We start from the raw sequence: 14,432 nt of genomic DNA on the forward strand, positions 1-14,432 counted from the left end.
TTTATCAAAATTTCAAAAGGTCTCTTGTCTGTAGTTAAGAAAAGAAATCAGAATGCTAAGATATTGGGGAAATAAAATACCCTTAAGTTGTTTTGTGACTTGGACTCGATGATCTTGAGGTCTCTTCCAACCTAGAAATTCTGTGATTCTGTGTGATTCTGTGATTGTTGAGATGCCCACTTCAGTGCTTCTCAGAGGTGTATTCCTTTGGAACTCGAGCGTAATGTTTACAGTATTCTGTACTCTACACTCTATGTTTATTAATCCTGCATAGTGAGATTACTATTTTGCCTTTTATTTCTGAGCCAGAATATGAGCGAGCAGTGTGCTCAGGTGGCCAAGAAGGCCAACAGCATCCTGGCTTGTATAAGAAGCAGTGTGGCCAGCAGGGCTAGGGAAGTGATTGTCACCCTGTACTCGGCTCTGGTGAGGCCACACCTCGAGTGCTGTGTTCAGTTTTGGGCCCCTCGGCCCAAAAGAAGGACATTGAGGTGCCCAAAAGAGTCCAGAGAAGGGCAACAAAGCTGGTGAGGGGCCTGGAGAACAAGTCCTACAAGAAGCGGCTGAGGGAGCTGGGCTTGTTCAGCCTGGAGAAAAGGAGGCTCAGGGGCGACCTTATCACTCTCTACAGGTACCTTAAAGGAGGCTGTAGCGAGGTGGGGGTTGGTCTTTTCTTCCACGTTCCTGGTGACAGTACGAGGGGGAATGGGCTAAAGTTGCACCAGGGGGTTTTAGGTTGGATTTTAGGAAGAACTTCTTTACTGAAAGGGTTGTGAGGCATTGGAATGGGCTGCCCAGGGAAGTGGTGGAGTCACCATCCCTGGAGGTCTTTAAAAGATGTTTAGATGTTGAACTTAGTGATATGGTTTAGTGGAGGACTTGTTAGTCTTAGGTCAGAGGTTGGACTCGATGATCTTGAGGTCTCTTCTAACCTAGACAATTCTGTGATTCTGCCTTTTTTCTCTGTATGTATAGCTTACTACATACTAGTCTACAGACATAGTTATAATAAAGGCAATCCTCAATCCTTGATTTTCCCTGCCCTTTGTATATTCATAGATTTTCATCCTTTCCTACCTGTATTGCAATTGTCACAAGACATTGGTAAGGTTTCTTGTCATCTCTGGGGTAAGTTGGCTTGTCGAGCCTGTGTTCAGTGGATCTTTGTGAATGTAACGTTCATAGGGTTGCTGTTCATGATTAGTGGAGAATTGGATCAATGATTCCATTCCTTTTCTAAACTACAGCTCAAACAGTGCAAAGAATAAGGGTCCTTGAACTCGGTTTGCACTTGTCAGGTCTGTCTCTTTAGGGATAGTTTAAGTAAGCAAATAAGCTTTAACTCACCCAAGCACACCAGTTTCAAATTCTCAGTTAGACATATAGGAAAAGGTAACTAGGATATAGGGAAGATAAGTTGAAAAGCTTTTATGGAAACTTTGGAGGGTATATGAAGGTTCGGGAGTCTCAGTACGTAGCATGGGTAACACACTGATCTGTGCTTTGGAGGTGCAAGAAATAAGGGTTGCGTTTCCTTTGACAAAAATGAAGAAAAGGATGTCTGATGATAGTGTTCTGTAGGAGTAAAAATACGAACTAGATGATTATTTCTACCATTTATTTATTTTATTTAATTCACTCAGCCTTTTCAATATAATTTCAGTCTTCTGGCATATGCTTCAGTGTACAAGCTATTAAGAGTCTAGCCTTGGAAGGGCACTTTAGTCACTTTAGTTATAAAACCTCATATACATTCAAATTAGGGAAAAAAGAAAAAACCAAACCAAACCAACCAACCAAACAAAAACAGGAATAGAAATAGATCTATAATTCAATCAGGGTTATTGTCTTTTTCTGATCTCAAAGATGTTTTATTTTGGGCTATTAAAAGTAAATAACAGCAATGATTTCATTTATATACAGTTGCTATCCTATTTATTGCCTTCATTAATTAAACATAATTCATCATGGTTATGAAAGGCTGAAAGGCTGTGACTGCCCTCCTAGGAAGCCCTAAAATTGGGGGAAATGTTAACTGTCAGTTAACAAAAAATAAAATAAAACAAAACAAAATAAAATAAAATAAAATAAAATAAAATAGAGTGTCTTTTCATGAAATTTAATGCAGTTAAAAATAAAGAAAGCTTTGGCAGGAAATTACATTATGCTAGAAAAAAAAAAAAGTATGGAAAAGTCTTTGGTATTTATATGTGAAAAAAAAAGGCAATATTATTGCTACAACATTTACTACTATGGGATTTTTCCTCCATGCTCTTACATGTTGGACTTCAAAATCTTTTGTTATGTTACAGGTGTTGATGTTATGAGTAAAGAAGTATGCATTTTCCTCAACACTTACTCCTTCACTTGCAGGAGAAATAGTAGAACATGGCAAGACTATGTTTTAGGCATTTGAGATGCTCACTAAATAATTACAGTTTCCTCTTCTATCACCATCTGTCTTGACATTTATTTTAGCTGGAGCTGAATTACTGAAAAAAAAAAAAAAAAAAACCAAAAACAACAAGATAGTTATTCTACTACATTTACTGTATCAGCTGAGGTCTTTGTCCTTCATCAGTTCTCTTGGTCTCAGTTCCCTCACTTGGGAATATCTACTCACAGTCAAGCTAGTTCATTTTTCTCCTCCCCTTATTTGGGAGGAGACTAACTCTGTTATTGTGAGTGATACATGAAATTGCAAGTGGCTGGTGCATGAGATTCTTGGAGATTTTTGATCAGACTTGTTTGATCAGCCGTATTTTACTCAATGTTTAGTTTTGCTGTGAATGTTCATCTTTCTTTGTTTTTCTATCAGCACCATCTTTTGTTTTATACATCACATTGTTCCACGCGTTTCTTATTTCTGAAAGATGCCTAAAGCACTATTATGATATTTAACTATCTTTGGTTGAAATAAGATAAATAAGAGCATAATTATATTAATAAATTATTTTATTGTAGAACATTTATAATTAATTGCATTAATACATTTATAATTATACTACAAATAATTTCACCAATAGCTATATATTTTTATAGACAAAGTAATAGAAAATGGTAATGAAACTACAAACAATACTTACGCTGATCTCAGTTTTTTCCTTCATTCAGGATGTATTAGCGAACTCAACTGTTCAGAGCTTAATTCTAACAATACCAAATCTTCATGTCATCTTGTCATTTATCTTGAATCCAATCCTGATTGACGATGTTAAACAGAAAGCTACTCTTACTCTCAACTACAAAAGTACATATTAACCATTGTACTACCTCAGCAGCATTAACTTAAATTTGCAGTATTGTTGAAACCCTTTTCACTAATATTGTAACCCTCCCTGTATTAGACAAGGAATCAAATCTGTTGTATGTATGCTTAGGCCTGGAAAGGACTTGAGGACGGATTTCTAATATTGGATATTAAATCCACCTAAACCTTTCCTGTATAAAAACATATATCCATTTATTTCATGGAAAGTGCAATACCTCTTGTTGAATATTATGGTACTTTTCATTACAAAAAGAGAGAAAAAAAAAAAGGAAGTAAATAATGTCCTTATTGCGAAATCATATTTTATTCAGCTTCTTATTGCTACAATTTTTGTTTTTCTTTAGGATAAAACTGGTAGCCTTACAATGAAAATTCCCAGTCCAGTGCACTACAGGAATACATTATTTTTCTTGAAAGTAAACAATATAGAACTGTCCTGAGTGCATTTGGATTTGCTGAAGCTGAGCAAATTATAGAGAATGTAAAAAGGATGAGTGAAAAATCTGTAAATGTTAATTACTTTCCTAGTAATTACTGTTGTATTTTATTATTTTTAGCCTAATCTGTGTTCTGCTAGTCATGAGATTTAGTCACCCCAACAAGAATGACTAATGTAAGTTGAAAATAATAAAGCATCTTCAAAGAGAAGAGAAATGTATTAATCATGAAACTGAGAAATGGGTAAGGGGTGGGGAATAAGATGAATGAGATATAACTTTAAAATACCTACAGATGATACAGTGATTCCTGAGCAGTTACCCAGGACAACAAAACCAGCTAGGCCTGTGTCAGAGACCTTTGTTATATATTGTAGCCATTTACAGCTCAATTTTTTATTTTTATTTCATTTTTATTTTTGTTTCATTTTGGTTATAGGAGGAGGTTGCTTTGTTTTATCCTCAGATATTTTTAGACCCTTACCTTGAGAGTGTATGCATGACTTACAGGTATATCAAACAGAATTTAGGCAGTTCAGTGCCGTGAGGATTGCTGTTCACCTGTATAGCCATTTAAAGGCTTAGGAACAAATACTGCAAGCTCCTTGGTAGAGGAAGCAGTTAATCTAAACGTTCATATCTGCAAGGCTGTTACCATAGCACATCATATAAGCTATGTCTCCAGTATTTATTAGGTGATGATGTAACAGAAACTGACATCCTTATGTTTCAAAAATTATTAATAATAATAAAAAATGCTATATCTTATCTTTTTATTTCATTTGTCAGTTGGAAAACAAAACAAGAAACAACATAGTAGGGTTTTAGCAAGATGCTGCTACCTCTTAGCCAGGAAATACACTGTACTATTTTTCAGCAGAAATACAGCCCTGTGGGATTTATGCCTTGGGTTTAGCTGCATAGGATGTTCTGGAAACTGCAAAGAGAGGCAAGAGAATACTGTCATAGTAGCTCTATTTGGTGCATCAGATTTGGTGCTAAAGCAAAGGGCATGCTGTCTCTCATTGCAAAATGTATTTTTCCATAATCTTAAAATCAGTGTCTCTCTCTGTGCTGAAGAGTCCCGAACTGAAAACAGCCCTGCAGGTGCGGCCTCACCACTGCTGTGTAGATCTGATCCCTCAACGTGCTGTCAATGCTCTTCCTAATGCAGCCCAGGACACCATTAGCCTGCTTTGCCACAAGGGCATATTGCTGGCTCATAGTCAGTGGACTTCACTGGGACCCCTAGCTTCTTTTGAGACAAGCTGATTGTCTCCCAGCATGTACTGAGCATTTCTCCTGAGGTGCAGAGCTTTGCAATTCTCTTCACTGAACTTCATGAAGTTCCTGTTGGCTCCCAACTCCAATCCATCCAGGGTACTCTGGATGGCTGCACGACCCTCTCATTTATCAGCCACTCCTCCAGATTTTTGTCATTTTCAGTTCTCCTCACTCTCTGCTCATCCAGCATTGTGTCTTAGTGAAGAGTTTATAGCAAGCACAGCTACAAGTGTTGAAAGAATAACTAATTCCCTTCAAAGGATTATGTCCATATATACATGGAAATGCAACACAAATTCACTGTAGCCCACTGTATTTTACTTATTATGCCACTGCCTATTCGGTTTAACAAACCGTACTTCACATTCCCTCTATCATTAACCTGAGTCATGTTGACTTCAGCCTAACATATAAAAATAATGCTTTCTGTTGGGTATCAAGTACTGTCTGGAACAGGTAATTCCTTTGAGATCATCCATGTTAAAGTGACTTAGTGCAACTCCACTTAACTATCTTCCAATAACTGTATGTGGAAATCAAGCATGGGAATCAAATGTGGCAAACCCTTTCAGAAACTAGTTTTAAATTAATTTTGAAGGTTAATTTTGGTTTTGTTTGTTTGTTTTTTCTTTTCTTTGCAATTAAGATCTCAGCTGTGGTTCTTGGTTGTATTATTATAGCATCAGATTTCTAAACATTTTTGTAAAATGTTGATGGTCTGTGAAGAGTTTATAGTGAGTTTATCGAGATTAAGTCCCATAGCTTTTCTGTATCAAAATCATAGAATCATAGAATCTCCCAAGTTGGAAGGGACCCATAAGGATCAAGTCCAACTCCTGGCACCGCACAGGTCCACCCAAAAGTTTAGACCATATGACTAAGTGCACAGTCCAAATGCTTCTTAAATTGAGACAGGCTGGGTGCAGTGACTAACCTGTTCCAAAAAAACCTGTTCCAAAAGCAGAAACAAAGTCTGTTATTGCCAAATATAAGCCAATTCTGTAACTGCAAATGTATTTTTCCGACTCATGTCCAGTCAATAATATAAAAAATAACATAAACACTATTTATTGGTTAATTCACAAACTGTTTGTGAAGTAGTGATAAATGCTTCTACTACAATTTGGTAAAGAAAATACGTTCAACTTCTGCCTTCCTCTGGCTCTATTAGGCATAGCAATGAAAAAAGAGTTTGAACTCAGACTGCATTATAATGGTTCTGTTTCATCACCCTTAATTTCTGTTAGTGACTGCTTATTGAAATAACTTAAATAATTGTGTTTAAGAAAAAGCAACATGAGCATATATTTTCAGCCTGAAAAATAAAGGTGGCCCTTGTAAGCAATTGGTATATAGTTGTGGAAGCACAGTAGGCTTGATCTGGCAGCTCGTTATGGTCAGAATGCTCCCACTGTGCTTTGTGAAACTATATAAAAAAGATAAAGTTTGCAATTCTAACCTTAGAATTGTTAATCTTTCTATTCCAGATTTTTTTTTTTTTCATTTTTTCAAAAGTTATTTGAGCTGTTTTCTCATCTCAATGTACAGATAAATGTAGCAGTGAATTTCCTTCCATGCTTTTGAAGGGAAAGGAGGCAAATTATCATTTACGTACTTTTTGACATTTTTTTTGTTGACCATTGATAGCTCCTAACCTACAATTCCCACAGTGTTCTGCAGAAGGCTCCAAATATCCAAAATAGCATTTTTATGGTTATATAAAAATGTCTTGATATAATTTTTAGATATAATTCTTAATTAATGTTTCCCTACCTGTTTTTATTTTTAGTTTTTCTCCCACCTCACTGACATTTTATGTGCAATACATATATGAAAGGACAAAGAGGAGGAAAAGACAGGACAGATGACTCAAGCAAAAAGATGAATTACATACTTCATTAGTAACTTTTGTGCTTTTGTGCCGTAAGCTCAATACCAGCTTGATGACCCTGGAAACATCTTCTCTGCTGTACCTGTGCTCCCTTCATTACTCTTGTCCAACAGCCTGTTCTTCTCAAAGATATAAAATTGCATGATAGAACACGTGGAGGAATTTTTGTGATTTTCTGAAAGACTGTGATGCAGCTTTGGCTATCTAGTGTACTGTGTTCAGTGGACTGTTGTTCTGCCCTAGTGAGACATGTACCTTCTTTCTTTATGCAGCAGTGAATGGACTACTGGCACATTCACTGGGAAGCAAGCAGGGTTCAGACTTGAACAGATGTTCTGGGTGACAGTAAAATCCTTGACAGTTTCATGAATGTTTTCAGCTTGTACTATTTGAATGACAGGCATTTGAAGATTGACCTCAGAGACTTTAATTGTGGCATTGGCAGACTTGCTCAGACCTAAGAATAGCCACTGCCTGGTATGAGTTGCAGGGTGTGAGATACTATGAAGTATCTCACTATCTTCACTATCTTCAATCCAGGAACGGGCTCAAAGATGTCATAAGAGCATAGGAGAATCATGGCTGCGGATCAGCTCATGAAGTCAGCAATATCTTTGTTCACCTGAAAGTTGGTCCTGTGTCTGAAAGGAGATCCAGAAGACTGGATGTCAGGTTGTTGCCATAGCCAGGAAAAAGTTTCTATTCTCTCCCTATCCTACCCCAAACATAAGCCAGTGCTGAACACTGTGCAAAATCTACAGTAGGAACATGAATTAGGAAGGAGGCAACAAGGTTGTCTGCTTAGGAAGCACAAACAGAAATAAGGCTTCAATGTGGGAGTCCTTATTTGGGCTGTGGTGGCGAGATCACTGATATTCTACTGTCATCTCTGAGAGACAGGTGAAAAGGCAGCATCACATCCCTGGAGGGGCCTGCAGCTGGAAAGAAAAGGTCTGCCTACTAGTTTTCCCTCATAAAACTTTGAACTGTATGGGCACCGAGAAGTTCAGGGTACTTGAATAAATCTGGTCATCATCAACTCCTCTCTTACTCCATTCTGCATATGATGGAGGTTTTGGGGAGTCTCCTCAACACTGCTCTACTGTACCCATCCATTTTTATTTCACTGCAGTGTTTATGAATGTTGTCAGAATTGAACAACCCCAGTTCCATTGTGATCCACAGTGTATATCTGCTTCTCTCATTGCCTTCCTATTCTTCATTTCACTGTAGCTTCTAAACAAATGCTATGTCCTAGTAATTCTGGCTTTCACAGAATATAAGCAGCTTTGTTCTTTTTACCAGCCTTTGCATCTACAGTCACAAACATACCAAGGGTATCTGTGGTTACTGTTGTGTCAAGACCTAGGTGATTTATGTGAACTAAAAGTGAAAGGATTTTTCTCCTTTTATTTCATTTGTTGCCAGAATGATTTAAACGATTTCATATTCACAAAAATGCAAGAAAAAATAAAGCAGCAGTAGCTTATGGTCCCAAGTGTCCAAGATAACCCAGTAGCCTATCCAAGAGAGAGTTATATATATTATATATATATAATAACACTCTTCACCACCTTGCTCTTGCATTAGCTGTTAAAAGTATGTGACTTCATGAAATGTCAGTAAGAAATGGTAAGCAAAGAGCAAAATGAAACATTTTTATTCACTCGTTCACATAAAGAGCAATTGGTATTGCGACATAACTGTTGCACTATTTACTGTAATACATGGGAGGATCAGGAAAAGCTAACCCGGCTTAGTATATCCAGACAAGCAGAAATAAATCCACCTTTTTAAAGGTTTCCTGTGCATTTCATCTTTTCCTTCTCTTACAGTTCACTAGAAGCTTAACATTTTCTATTAGAAACAGTAATACTCTAACAGTACTTCTCTTATAGACAGAATTAATTATTTCCGCAGATAATAGCTATTTTTCCAGAACTGCTATTTTCTGCTCTGTACAACCTTCTTTGAAATTCTGTTCTTCCTCAAATATTGTTTCCATGTATTTCAACTCAGAAATAGTATACAAATAGTCAAATTAGAAGTAGATCTGAAAAGTATTTATGGTATTCATTGGATACAGCCTTCTGTAATCTGATTGAAAAAAGGTCAAAAAATTGAACACGATACCATTAAAAACAAACAAACAAACAAACAAACAAACAAAAAAAAAAAAAAAAAACCTGCATTTCTAACTTCAAAATTAGCATTGACATGACTGAAGCTTTGCAGTTCTCAAACCACATGAAAATGTGATAATCAGAATCCAGAAGGCTGAGCTCAGGGCTAACGATGAGTTATACATTTTTCTTCCAAATAGTTTATTTAGTACTGTATCGAACAGCTAATCAATATATAGCCATTTATAAATGAAATCTGTCCCAACATTCATCTTTTACTTAGACCTGCTTTTGGTGTCATCATGAAATTCACTAAATGGAACGGAACCCCTCTCCTTTCCTCTGCCTGTTTCCATCCATCGGTGTACCTGGATCTAACCCTGAATTCACCCAGCCTTACAGTTCAGTCTTTGAACCCGAAGGCATAACTTAGAGCTAAGATATAAATTCTACAATCCATTGAAATGCTACTTAACATTGCTTATTGCTCATTCACATTGTAACCTCTCTGTTGAAAACTTCTTGATGCAATCTATAAGTATTCTTGGTGAAATACATTAAATCAAAGCTAAACTGTTTCTGATTACTAGGAATTATAATTGCCATATTGTGTATGAGAAATTTAGACTTTTGATACTCATGTTAGAGTACACCCATATTTGCTGTTATCCTGGTTATTCTTCCATCTCTCAGACTGTTCCATGAAATAGAATTTAGTGTTCTTTTCTCCTTTCATTGTCACTGTTGTTTCATTGAATTGAATGCTCCTCTGTTCTGTTCTTTTCAGTTTCACTTTTTTTTTTTCAGTATTTTTTTCACTGTGATAATTAGTGACTGCATTAAATACTATGTGCCGTATAATTCATTTTTCTCATCAAAGGAAGAAATTGCACATTTTCAGTTGTGTGTTTTCTTTTTGTTCTTTACAGTATGACTTGCGTTTGGGATGGAAGTCCTAGAGTTTATAATGATTTGGTGCACAGCCCAGAAGTAACCATCAAAACCTGCCCAATCAAGAATCATCCATTTCTCAGTGAGTCTTCATGCATTAAATATTCTACAGTGTATTTTATTTATGTTTCTGCTATTCCTCAATTCCGCAATTCCATCTGAACATCTATATGTCTATATGGATATATTTATAAGTATTTAGCATTTATCTTTTGCTTTGGAGTACTTACAAAAAAAAAAAAAATTAAAAAAAGGCTGTTGAAATCCCAGGAACATTAATAATATTCATTAAGAACTTGTTGAAGTTCATGAGAGACTAATCTGCTGGAGAAGGTCAATGGTAGTAGCTTTAAGAAGTGGAAAAAAAAAAAAAAAAGCAGTTGGGAATTTTAGATGGGTATCTTTTTCTTAATAAGGTATTTGACATAGCTTTCATACTACAATTTCACATGCAAACTCTGGAAACAAAGCCTATAGGAAATTCACTATGGTGTACTTTCAGTCAAAAAGAAAACAAACAAAAACAAAACAAACAAACAAAAATAGAAGACCCTGAAGTGAGGTGTTGATTAGCTTTGTTCGATATTGACATAATGATCTAAGTTATTATGTTATTCAATGAGGAATATGCATATGGAGCAACTGTAGAAAAACCTGTTGGAAAACCATCAAAATGAGAACTACTATCTTCCATAAACATTGAATATAACCATCTGACATCTTAGAGGCTGAGGATCCATCCTGGTTTGGCAAGGTCCCAGCCTCAGGAAGGATTAGGTGTTAGGAAATAACCACCTTATGAACTCTTGGTGTTTTGCATCTTTGTAACTGATTAGTGTATCCTCTTGATTGCCAAAGATTTCTCTTCAAAACAGCTAACTTTCCATTTCTCCTTTTTGTTCCTGGAGAGCAGTGGTCAAAAAGAGTTGTTATACAAATGTCTTTACACATTATTTGAAGAGAAAAACTTGTTAGGTAGGGTGGGGTGAGGGTAGGGGAAGAGAGACAGAAAGAGGCAGGCTCTGAAAGAAGTAGAAAAGGAGAAAGCTTCTTGCAAAACCTTTTAGAAATTCTCAAAAAAAAAAAAAAAAAGAAAAAAAAAGCTTAGTAGAAATTAGCAAGGATGAACATCAACAGGTACAGGTGTGGTTGTGAATATGTTGTACTATATCTGGAGATAAGGTTAAAATAGTATTGATAACATGAGGCATTTTGGCTGTTGCTGAACATTGCTTGTACAGCATCAAGGTTTTTCCTCTTTGCTACTCCACTTTTACCACCAGTGAGGAGGCTGGGGACAGGGAAGCAGTTGAGAGGGGACACAGCCAGGACAGCTGACCCAAACTGGCCAAAAGGATATTGTATGTTGTCATACTCAGCATGCCCCCTTTCAGGGAAAGGAAGTGTTTGGCTTCCCAGGTAGCAGTTATGTTTGCTGAGGTCCTGCTTTCCAGCAAGTGGTTAAACTTCTGCCTGCCATTGTGAAGTACTGAATAAATGCCTTTTTATGCTTTACTTGTGTGCACAGCTTGTATCTCACCTGTTAAACTGTCATTATCTCTATCTATGAGTTTTCTCGCCTTCCTTCTATTTTCTCCACATCCTTCAGGAGAGACGAGTGAGCAAGCAACTGTGTGGGTGTTTGGCTGTTGGCTGGGGTCAACCCACTTCATATATTTAAATATTTCACATCTTATATCCTAAATTCTGATGCTAATAAGATTGCTGTATATAATATTATAGAAATGATGTTATAAATACAAGAACATTTTAGAGGCACTTCTTGCTGTCAAGCTGTACTGTTAGTTAGATACTACTGATCTTTGCAAATTTGTATTAATAATAGGAAAATGCAAACATAGCCCCTTCCAGTTCCAAATCTTTGCTTGAATTCCAAAACTCTGAAATCGTCTGGTGTACCATTCCATAATGATATTCATGATCATTATTTAAATAGTCACTAAATTTCAAAGGTTTTTTGAGATAAAAAAAAAACATGTATAGTTCATTAAAACTGGTAATAAAAGTTACTGTTCTGTGTTGTTCACTGTGAGCAAATTAAAATGACTAAGGATTGATGCCAGAATTCTCTGAGGTATCAAGTAGTTTTAAGACAAAATTTTCACTAGTCTCAAAGTCTCAATTTTCAAAATACTTAAGTGTTGTAATATGCTGTATTTAAAGCACATTTGAATTGAAAAAAAAAAAAAAAATATGCAATCAGTAATCAGAATCATTTTCAAATTCTGGGACACAGGAAAAGCAATGGACTGTTTTTTCCTTATTTTTTAGTATCTGTATTATGTTATCCTTCAGATATAGGTAAAGTCATCCCAATACCATGCTCCTCAGAGTGGATAATTAATGTATCTCTGATCTCTGGAAGGTGCAAGCACTAATCTCATCTATATTTCATAGTTAGGTAAATTAATTATTTGTGGTTAGTGTAGGGATCAAGATAAAACAAGAAGTTCAGTGAATAAAGACTGTTGAAAGTAACGTTTAAACCATTCTACCAGGTGGAAGGAAAAATTTGAAGTAAGAATATGAACAGTTAATCAGACACTTGATCAGCTGAGATCATTTTTAGGCCCATCTTTCTCCATTTTAGGAGGAAAGAAAAAGGCTTGTTTATAAATGCTAACCGTTCATTTTATTCGCAAGGAACACGACTTTGATCATGTTCATCACAGTGTGTGTGACTAAACTGTCAGAAAACTTTGATGTTAATTGTAAACTAATCTGATAGAAGCATCCAAAAATGTCTGTCCTTTCACTTTGAAAGTAGTAATTTACATATGTTACTTCTATGGCAACTTCAACAGTGCTGCAATTAGCAGTCTGTTTTTCAGAGATTCATCATTCACATTTAAATATTTACTCCACATTCAAATGAGTCTCATTGATTGGGAGCAACTATTTATCACTCTGTAGTCTAGAGGCAACAAAATCATTTTCATGCTTCTGTTACCCCACAAAAGCAAATTTTGAAACACTGGTCACCGTTAGGTTGTCAATTTGGGATTAATTATAGACAAGATAGCAAAGAAGGGCTTGAACTCTAATTTAACACATGAGCTCCAATTGAAAAATAAAGTAACCTTAAAAGCAGTTTTGGCCTATATGGCACAAGTCAAACTAAGAACACGTTAGAAACTTTGCACTTGATATTTTCTTTACTTGATTTTGTAATGTGTGTGTTCTTTTGAACTAGGTTTTCTTCTTTTTTCTTCACTTTTCACATCTTTTCTGCTCTAGGTGAACTATACTTACCCTGTCTCCACCAATTTCTCCTTTTCTAGAGAGTCAATCTGTCTCTTTCAATCAAGGCACAGATGCTGCCATATTCTTCCTTTTCCTGGATGAAACATTTCACTGAATGAGGAGTGACAGGAAAAAACAGAGAAATGCTTTTTCTTCTTCGGGCTGACCTTACTTCTTGAACTTTGTTGTTGTTGTGGTTATCTCTTCTCAAAGCACCATCACGTTTCTGATGGTTGTGATTACTTGTACAGCAGGTCATATAACTGAAACAGGAAGGAAGAAAGCCTCTTGTCATCCTGAGTCTGGGTCTCCTGTAGTCCATATTTCACCTTTTACAGTGAATTAACAGCGTGCAGAAGTAGGGAAAAGGCTATACACCCTTTCTTCCCCGCTTTCATCTCTCCCCCTCAGTCTTATTTTTTTTAACTCTGTTTCATGGCTTCTTTGTTTCTGCCAAGTTCATCCTCCAAGTCTGTGCATGTCTTATGCTTTTCAGATGTTTTTCTCTTGCTCTTAGCTCTCTAGGAGTTGTTCTCTCCCTTTGGCCACTCTACTACTCCTTTTCACTTCTCCCTGTCAACATATCCCAAATTGTATCTGCTGAAATTGTTTCTTCTTGTATCTCAGCTTTTCTTCTGCTGATGCTTCTTTCTCATTGCCAGTGCCCACAAAGCAGTGTAAGATGCAGACAAGTCTCCAGCATTCTGGGGGCTACAGTCCTGGTTCAGACAATGTCAAAGTATAACTCATTAAAAATAAGATAATAGGAAGTTTAGCAGCCTTAACTATGTGTCAGACTTTTTTGTGCTTCCAACAGACAAATACATGTGATGAGAAACAAAGGAAAGAAAACCTTATTTTCTCGTTGAAATAAGACAGCTCTTTCCCTGTAAATAAAAACAATAACAACAACAAAACATAAAATTGTGTTTTAGATCAAATACAAACATAGTTTTATATAGGTATATAATTTATATAAATATATGCATATATATTTATTAAAATATATATAATTTATATAAATATATGCATATATATTTATATAAATTATATATTGTATGTATATTTATATAAATATATGTATATATTTATATAATGTGTTACTGCCAACATGAAGCATTGTATCTAAGGGGTACAAAACTTGCCTACTATTCAACAAGTTGAATTTGCTCTATACTTTCAAAAATTCTTTCTATTTATTTGGTCAAAGC

General features: G+C 35.9%; 1 long non-coding RNA gene across 1 annotated transcript in view; it reads left to right on the forward strand.

Moving 5' to 3' along the window:
• Positions 1-14,432, forward strand: part of LOC311438102 — a 177,440-nt gene that overhangs the window by 116,218 nt on the left and 46,790 nt on the right. The window contains exon 2 of the long non-coding RNA XR_014693922.1: positions 9,936-10,039. This is a non-coding gene — a long non-coding RNA (uncharacterized lncRNA). The remainder of the gene's footprint in view (positions 1-9,935; positions 10,040-14,432) is intronic.

The sequence above is a fragment of the Aythya ferina genome (genome assembly GCF_964211825.1).
Source record: "Aythya ferina genome assembly, chromosome: 5".
Taxonomy (NCBI): domain Eukaryota; kingdom Metazoa; phylum Chordata; class Aves; order Anseriformes; family Anatidae; genus Aythya; species Aythya ferina.